This window comes from Mastomys coucha, unplaced genomic scaffold (genome assembly GCF_008632895.1).
Source record: "Mastomys coucha isolate ucsf_1 unplaced genomic scaffold, UCSF_Mcou_1 pScaffold18, whole genome shotgun sequence".
In the NCBI taxonomy this organism is placed as follows: domain Eukaryota; kingdom Metazoa; phylum Chordata; class Mammalia; order Rodentia; family Muridae; genus Mastomys; species Mastomys coucha.
Window position 1 is genome coordinate 95,421,916 of NW_022196900.1, and position 7,809 is coordinate 95,429,724.

At 46.4% G+C, this 7,809-nt stretch overlaps 1 long non-coding RNA gene across 1 annotated transcript; it reads left to right on the forward strand.

Moving 5' to 3' along the window:
- Positions 1-4,694: 4,694 nt before the first annotated feature.
- LOC116095626 lies at positions 4,695-7,291 on the forward strand. The gene is made up of 2 exons (XR_004120669.1): positions 4,695-4,935; positions 7,092-7,291. It is a non-coding gene; the product is annotated as an uncharacterized LOC116095626 (long non-coding RNA).
- Positions 7,292-7,809: the final 518 nt, after the last annotated feature.

Consider the following 7,809-nt stretch of genomic DNA (forward strand, 5'->3'; position numbering starts at 1 on the left):
CCCCCCCCCCCAGCCCACTCCTGACACTTCTTGAGACCTATCCCCTCTGCCACATATGACTGCGTTAACTCTGGAACCGTGTGTGCTCGTACATGCACAGTACACATGCTTGAGGTTGGAGAGGCAGCCAGCCCCAGGGATCTGCTTGTCTCTGGCTCCGCAGTGTTCAGATCACAAACATGCTACCATCCTAAGCTTTTTTTTTTTTTTTTTTTTTTTACATAGTTCCCAGGGGATTGAATTCAGGTTCTTGGGCTTACAGGGCATGCGCTTTACCACTTGAGCCATCTCTCCAACTCCAACCATGGGTTTTACAGTTTATTGAAGACTAGGTTTTGCCTAGCAGCCCCTCATTCGGCAGACACCAAGATTGCCACCTCCCAATTCCACCAACTGTCATGGGATAAATCATGCACATGCTTGATGGGTGTCCGACCAGCACTCTTCTCATGTTCCTCTGTTTCTTCTGGTTATTAGTGAGGCAGACACTTCACATGGGATCCCCTTCTGTGAAGTCTTTCTTTCTTTTTTTTAAGCATTAAAACCCTAGGATGTTTATTACAAAGGTGGACCCTGATCCTTGAGATGGGATTATAAGTAGAATTGCTGGTTTCGAGGAAGCAGAGGCACCAGCCCCGCTCCCATTTTTTCATAACAACAGGGGTCAGCTACAAGCAGAGTCTGACCAACCTGGATAAGGCCATCTTTGATCTCCTTAGTGGCTTATCCACAGACTTTTCGTAATAAGCCACCGGCAGATGGACTGCGGGTAGCATAAATCTGAGCCACATGGCCACCAACATTCTCCCCGACCCAGATATCCACACCAGTAAATCGTTCCTTGCCCAGAAGCAGAATGGGGTCCAGTAACTTGTACTGCAGCATGCCTGGCTCCATCATCTCTAGGGGACAGATATCTGTCATTTTGATGAGCCGTTTCTCCTTTGCATGCACCATGGCTGTGACTCTCTTTTTGCAACCGAAGACCTGCTTGGACTGCAGCGGACCCTTGGATGGCATAGCTGCAAGCAAGAACTCGGGCTCCTCACTGCGTACAATGCCGCCACTGGAAAAGCCCCTTCTGTGAATTCTAATTCACAACCTCGGTTCATTGTCCTATTGGGCATTCTGTTCCTCATCCCTGAAGAAGTATGGGAGTATCTTGTACAACCTAAAATGCTTATGGAATAGAAATATTACACATGCAAGTATTTCAAATTCTTCCTTTAAAGAAAAATCTTTAAATTTTGTATTTATTTCATGTGATGGGTGTTTTGCCTGCACCTGTACATACGCACCACGTGAGTGCAGTACCAAGGCCAGAAGAGAGCATCACAAAGCCTGGAACTGGAGTTATAGATGGTTGTGAGCCTCCATGTGGATGCTGTAAGCCAAGCCCAGGGCCTTTGGAAGAGTATCCAGTGCTCTTAACCACTGAGCCATCTCTCTAACCCCTTAACTGTTGTTTTGTTTTAAATCAATAGTTACATTTTAGCAGTAAAACCAAATAGGTAAAATTGATCTTAGCAGTGTGTTTTCGTAAGGTAATCAATGTGTCATGGGTATAAAATCATGGAAACGGCTCTGTGGTCCTCTGAAGATGCTCCGCCTTTGAAAGCTGATGTGTATCTTCTACTTTAACGCCTCAATCCAGACAGTGTCCTAAGTAAGAAACAGTGGCAAGTGACAGCTAGGCTGGACAGTTCAGATCTGGACTGCACAAATGCATTTTTACAGTGTTGAGGAGCAAGCCCAGGAGCTCATGCATGTTAGGGAATATGCTGTCCCACTGAGACGCATCCCCACCCCCAGACTCTCAATATGAAAGGATCTCAATATTAAAGTCAACCCCTGGTCTACCCCATCTCTTACTTTTGCTAATGCATCCTTTGTTTAAATAATATTCTGAGTAGAGCATAATGGTGCACACTTTTAATCCTAGTGCTTGAGAGGCAGTATCAGGGGGATCTCTGTGAATCTAAGGCCAGTCTGGTCTACACAGCAAATTTAAGGACAACCAGGGCTATGGAGAGAGATCCTATTTCCAAAACAAAAATAAACAAATAAATAAAATACTATACGAATTTTTATACAACTAAGTCCATTATTTTTCTTCTAAAATCTATGCTTTGGGGAACTGGACATCATGAAGCTCAGTTTGTTTGATCTTTTAAGATATCTTTCCTAAGTATGTCTCCCGTCTATTTAGGGTTTTTTATGGTGTAGGATATAAGGATCTAACTCTATTTTTCCCTTATTGAGTGTCCCTAATACTGCCTACTAAACGCCAGCGCTACCTACTAGATAATGTATCCTCCCACAGGTTTGGGGAGCCACTTCTTTGTATACTGGCTCCCACACACACAGTGTGTCTACAGAATTTTTTGTCACAAATATAACTATCAAATTTCAGAGAATTTGTACAACTTGACGAAAGTCACAGAAATAGTGTCAGAGTCCGAGTCTGAACACACTGTCTGTCTGTCTGGTATGGTGTTTGACTCTCACACCTAAAACATCTAGCACTAGACATCCCAGAACAACTATGGCGGCTCCATGATGCCTCGCCGGATCCAGGCATCTTCCATTTTTCTCATCAACCCTATTGCCTTGGAGCCTTGGGCACTTGGTAGTGAGGTGGCTGCCACATCTAGCATCCTCGCTTCAAGAAAGTAAGGAGGGCTGGAGAGATAGTGGCTCAGCGGTTAAGAGCACTGGCTGCTCTTTCAGAGGTCCTGAGTTCAAATCCCAGCAACCACATGGTGCCTCACAACCATCTGTAATGGGATCTGATGCCCTCTTCTGGTGTGTCTAGAAACAGCTACAGTGCATTCACACACATAAAATAAATAAATGAATCATTTGAAAAAGAAAATCATTTTAAAAAAGAAAAGACAGAATGGAAAAGGAACAGAGTAAAGGAAAAAAAATGTGCCAGGGGAGGTTGTGCTTTTCTGTTTTGTTTTGCCTCACTATGCTATTTCTGAGACAGGCCTTTATGTAGCCCAGGCTGGCCCTGAACTCACACAACCAGTCATAACCTTGAATTCCTGGTGTTCTGAAGCTGTCACTTTGGCCAGAGTTGGACCACCAGCTATAAGAGAGCATGGAATAGTGAGTTATTTTTAAAGCTAGAAACATTGCCACCAAAAGAAAGTGAGTCCTGTTCAAAATTAAGAGTAGATATGAGGCAGGCATCTCTGTAGGTTAGCTATAGAACTAAGGAAACTTACATGCCAGACATCTTTTGGGCAGGCCCCTTCCAGCATTTCCAACTACTCACCTACGTAGTGATTTTATATTCTCTTTCTTAACCCTCTTTCTACCCAATGGCATGGCCGGTGCCTCCCTAGTAAATGTCTGGTATTGTTGCTGCACTTGTTCTAGCTCACAGCACTTCATGCTTTAAATCTTTCCGGCTGTGCTGGGAGAGGGGTGGTATGGTTTGAGGGGGTAGGGTTGAGTGTATGGGGTGGGTCTGGAGGTATGGTAGGTGAGGGCGTGGATGATGTGGTGGGAGAGGGTAGGGATGTGGTAGGATGGGGTGGTGAAGGGGGTGTTGTGGGGGGAATGTGGTGCAGACATGTATGGCGAAGTCTCCCAGGTCAAATATTCAGGTCCAACTGATTCCCCCAGGATCAACATTTATTCTTTCCCATCAAGACAGGTCCCTGAGCCGGGCAGTGGTGGCGCAGGCCTTTAGTCCCAGCACTTGGGAGGCAGAGGCAGGCAGATTTCTGAGTTTGAGGCCAACCTGGTCTACAGAGTGAGTTCCAGGACAGCCAGGACTAAACAGAGAAAACTTGTCTTGAAAAAACAAACAAACAAACAAAAACAAAAAAGCAAAAACAGGTCCCTGAAAGTGTTAACCTAAGAAAATTATAACAATGTAGCAACTGCCTTTTGAGGGTCAGTTACATCCTGGTACTGTCCTGTTCACGTTCCTTGAAGTAAGCTCTTGAGTGCATTTGAAAACTGCTCTTGGAGGGACAGAAAGGTTAAGTAATTTGTCCAAGGTCACAAAGTCTGCAAACAGCCAAATTAGATCTTATCCTGCTATCAAAATACTTCCATGCTTCCTCCTGGACCACAGCCAAAAGTCTTCCCAGGGCTTTGGACCCATGCAGGAGTTACTAGTTAATGAGCAAAAAAAAAAAAAAAAAAAAAAAAAAAAAAAAAAAAAAAAAAAAAAAAAAAAAAAAAAAATCCAGATAAGGAATGGGAGGTTTGTTTATTTATTTATTAGCAGAAGTATTATCTGTTGGTTTTCCAAAACTCCTATGCAGCTGGCCATCTTGGATATGAGCTGTCAAGTTCTACTTTTTACAGTTATTACTGCCATGAAATCAAAAGCGCATACACTCTACCTGCCCACACTCTTTTAAAGTTGAACAAGATAAATGGCATTCCTGCATCTTGGCGATATTTAACCCCTTGGTGCCAAGCTTAGAGAATCTGGGACAGAAGTCTCGGCTGGCTGGCGAGAGTGGGTCATCTCCTCTCTCCAGACACAACTGTTCCTTGGGAATGTGCGCTGGGGGTGCTGCTGCTGTCATCACTTGGCCTCCAGAATGGACCTAGCAGTCCATCCCCTGCCGCCAGAGACAGGTGCTACAATGCAGTTTCCTTTGACGCTTTGCAGTGACCAGCTGGGCTTCGGTGGTTGCCAGGGACGACAGGGAGAAACACTGGAATGCTTTGGACTGTTGTGAAACCGAGGTAGTCTTCAAGCTCCCTCCATGTGGCTCTGGAAGCTGTCCCGTGGTACACTGTAAACACAGAATGTCGCCCGCCCAGAGGCCCACGTGCTGAATGCTTGGTCACCAGGACAGCAACATTCAGAAATGAGAGCACAGAGAGCTGACTGGTTCAGGACGGTTCTGAATTCGTTGGCAGATGAGTTCATGAGGTCATCCTGTTCCGGGTTGTCCTTCGGTGGGTTCTACATTGAGAAGGCAAGTCATGGGACATGACTTTGAAGGCTGTATCTTATCCCAGGCCCCTTCATTTCTCTCTCTGGGTATCATTTGCCTACTGGGTACCATAACGTGGGCAGTTTTTCTCCTCCATGCCCCACCTGCCACTACGCTCTGCTTCACTGAAATCCCACCGTGATGGAGCCGATCAACAACAGACTGAATTAACTCTTCCTCTCTTTAACTTGTTTGCCTTGGGTATTTTATCAGAGCAACTGAAAGCTAACTCAGGGATTCCATTTAAAAGGGGCCAAGGAGATTCCCTGACCAAAAAGTTTCAGGAAACACTATAAGATACATGTGTCCCACACATACCTTTGCAATTCATGTGGCCTGGTTAAATGTGCTTCCTGCCCCTTCTGTGCACTTTGCTAGGGGCCTCTCTTGATCACAAAACATCCAGTGAAATAGTCGCTTGTTCCCTGGAATTCAACTGGGGACATTGAGGCACATAAATTAGGGCTGCTGCTGAGACCATGTGTCTAAGGTAACAGTCAAAACTGGATGCCTACACCTTGTGCAATCTCAGGGTAGAGTCTCTCTCTCTCTCTCTCTCTCTCTCTCTCTCTTCCCTCCTCTGTCTCTCTCTCACTCTCTCCTCTGTCTCTCTCTCTGTCTCTCTCTCTGTCTCTCTCTCTCTCTCTCTCTCTCTCTCACTCTCGCTCACTCTGGCAAGGTCTTCTGTGGTCCAAGCTGACCTTGAACTTGCTATGTAGCTGAGAATTACTTTGAACATCTGATGATCTGCCCCACCTCCCGAGTGCTGGAATTACAATGTACACCATGGCACTCATTTTATCCAGAGCTAGGGATCAAACCCAGAGCTTCAAGCATGCGAGGTAAGCGCTCTACCAGTTGAGCTACATCCCCAGCCCTAGCCCCAAACCCATTACTTTCTGAAGACAGCTAGAGAACCTGGGAACTCACAGACCCGAGGCTTGAACTTAAAGAAGGAAGCGGGGAATTTCTGTCATACCAGTTCCCATCTGGGTGACCTTGAATGGCCTTCTGAATGTCCCTCCTGAACTTCAGATTCTACATCTAAAATTCAGGCAGTATTAGGTATTTTTTCTGTAGCTGTGACAATGCACCGTGACCAGAAGCAGCCTACAGAAGAAAAGGTTTTTTTGGGGCCTTTGGTTCCAAAGAGATGAATCCTCCACAGCGGGAGCAAGCACCGCATGCATGGCGGCAGAAGCAAGAAACCGAGCAATCACATCTTCAACCACACACACATGAAACAGAGAGAGAGAGAGAGAGAGAGAGAGAATTGGAAATAGGATGAGGCTGTGAGCTCTCAAAGCCCCCAGCTGGTGATATATTTCCTCCAGCAAGACTATACCTCCTAACCTCCTCAAATCCACAGTCAAACAGTTGAGCCCATGGAGGGGCTGGGGGAGAGCATTCCTCTCTCTCTCTCTCTCTCTCTCTCTCTCTCTCTCTCTCTCTCTCTCTCTTTCTCTCTCTCTCAAGACTTATTTATTTATTTTATGTATATGAGTACAATGTACCTGTACAGATGGTTGTGAGCCATCATGTGGTTACTGGGAATTGAACTCAGGACCTCTGCTCGCTCCGGCCCAAAGATTTACTTATTATTACATGTAAATACACTGTAGCTGTCTTCAGACACACCAGAAGAGGGCGTCAGATCTCATTACGGATGGTTGAGAGTCACCATGTGGTTGCTGGGATTTGAACTCAGGACCTTCAGGAGAGAGCAGTCAGTGCTCTTAGCCGCTGAGCCATCTCTCCAGCCCAGATTGTTCATTCAGACCACCACGGACGGTTTTACCGCGCACACAAGAGCAGGTGACGTGTCATCTGAGATTGCCTTGCCCATAGCTGGTAGCAGGAAGTGCCCACAGCAGGTGTAACCATATGAACAGGGTGAAACCAGAAAAGGGGAACATTCTCAGATGGAGATTAGGATTTACTGGGGTCATAGCCAGGCCTGGAGCGTTAACAAGAGACACACATTAGGTATCCTCATATGTATAGGGCACAAGGTTGACAGAGGAATGAGGGTTAAAGCGAGCAATTTTTGGAGACTCCAGAGGGCTGACACACAGTAGGTTCAGATTCCTGATCACAGTATTTTTATTTTATCTGTAGAAAAGCGGACTAGAACACTGCCCTGGAACACCCAAGCAAGGCCTCCTGGACCGACACATGGATCAAGTTTCTCTGCCCCCCTCAAACCCCCAAGCTTCAGCAAACAAGACAACCCCGCCTTCTCTTTGCTGCCAAAATGCAGTGTGAGACTCTTATGAACTATTAAACGGAATCCACCCATGCAGATCAAATTCAAGGTACCAGGATGGAGACATTCTGTGGCTCCAAGTCAGTGTTTATGTATTGGGTGTGTGTCGAGCTCCCTCACCATCAGACAGGAAAATGTTCCTTCTCAGTTGTGAGCCCCACCTCCCTGGCTTCTGGAAAATTCCATCGTGGCCATGGTTCTTAGGCCCTCTTCTTTTCAGGGTTGTGCAAATGTCCTGAGAAACTTGTGCCATCTAGAAGATTCGGCGCGGGGGTGGGGTGGGGACCCTTCCATCGTCAGCTAGACTCTGTCAGATCTGCCATCCTAGACTTATCTTCAAGGTGGCATCTCTGCTGCCTTGGAGCCAAACCTAGGCCAGAGGGTCTCTGTGGCGGGAGGCCAGAGCTCCCTGCATAGCCTGTGACTGATGACTCTCAGCAAAGGGTCTGCTGGCCCCAGCTCCCAAGCAGCATCATTGTCCTGTGCCTCCATGCATCCTGGGGAACTCTCTCAAAATCCTCCTCTTAGCCAGGCAGGGTAGAGAGCCCCTGAAATACCATTGTGAGGCTG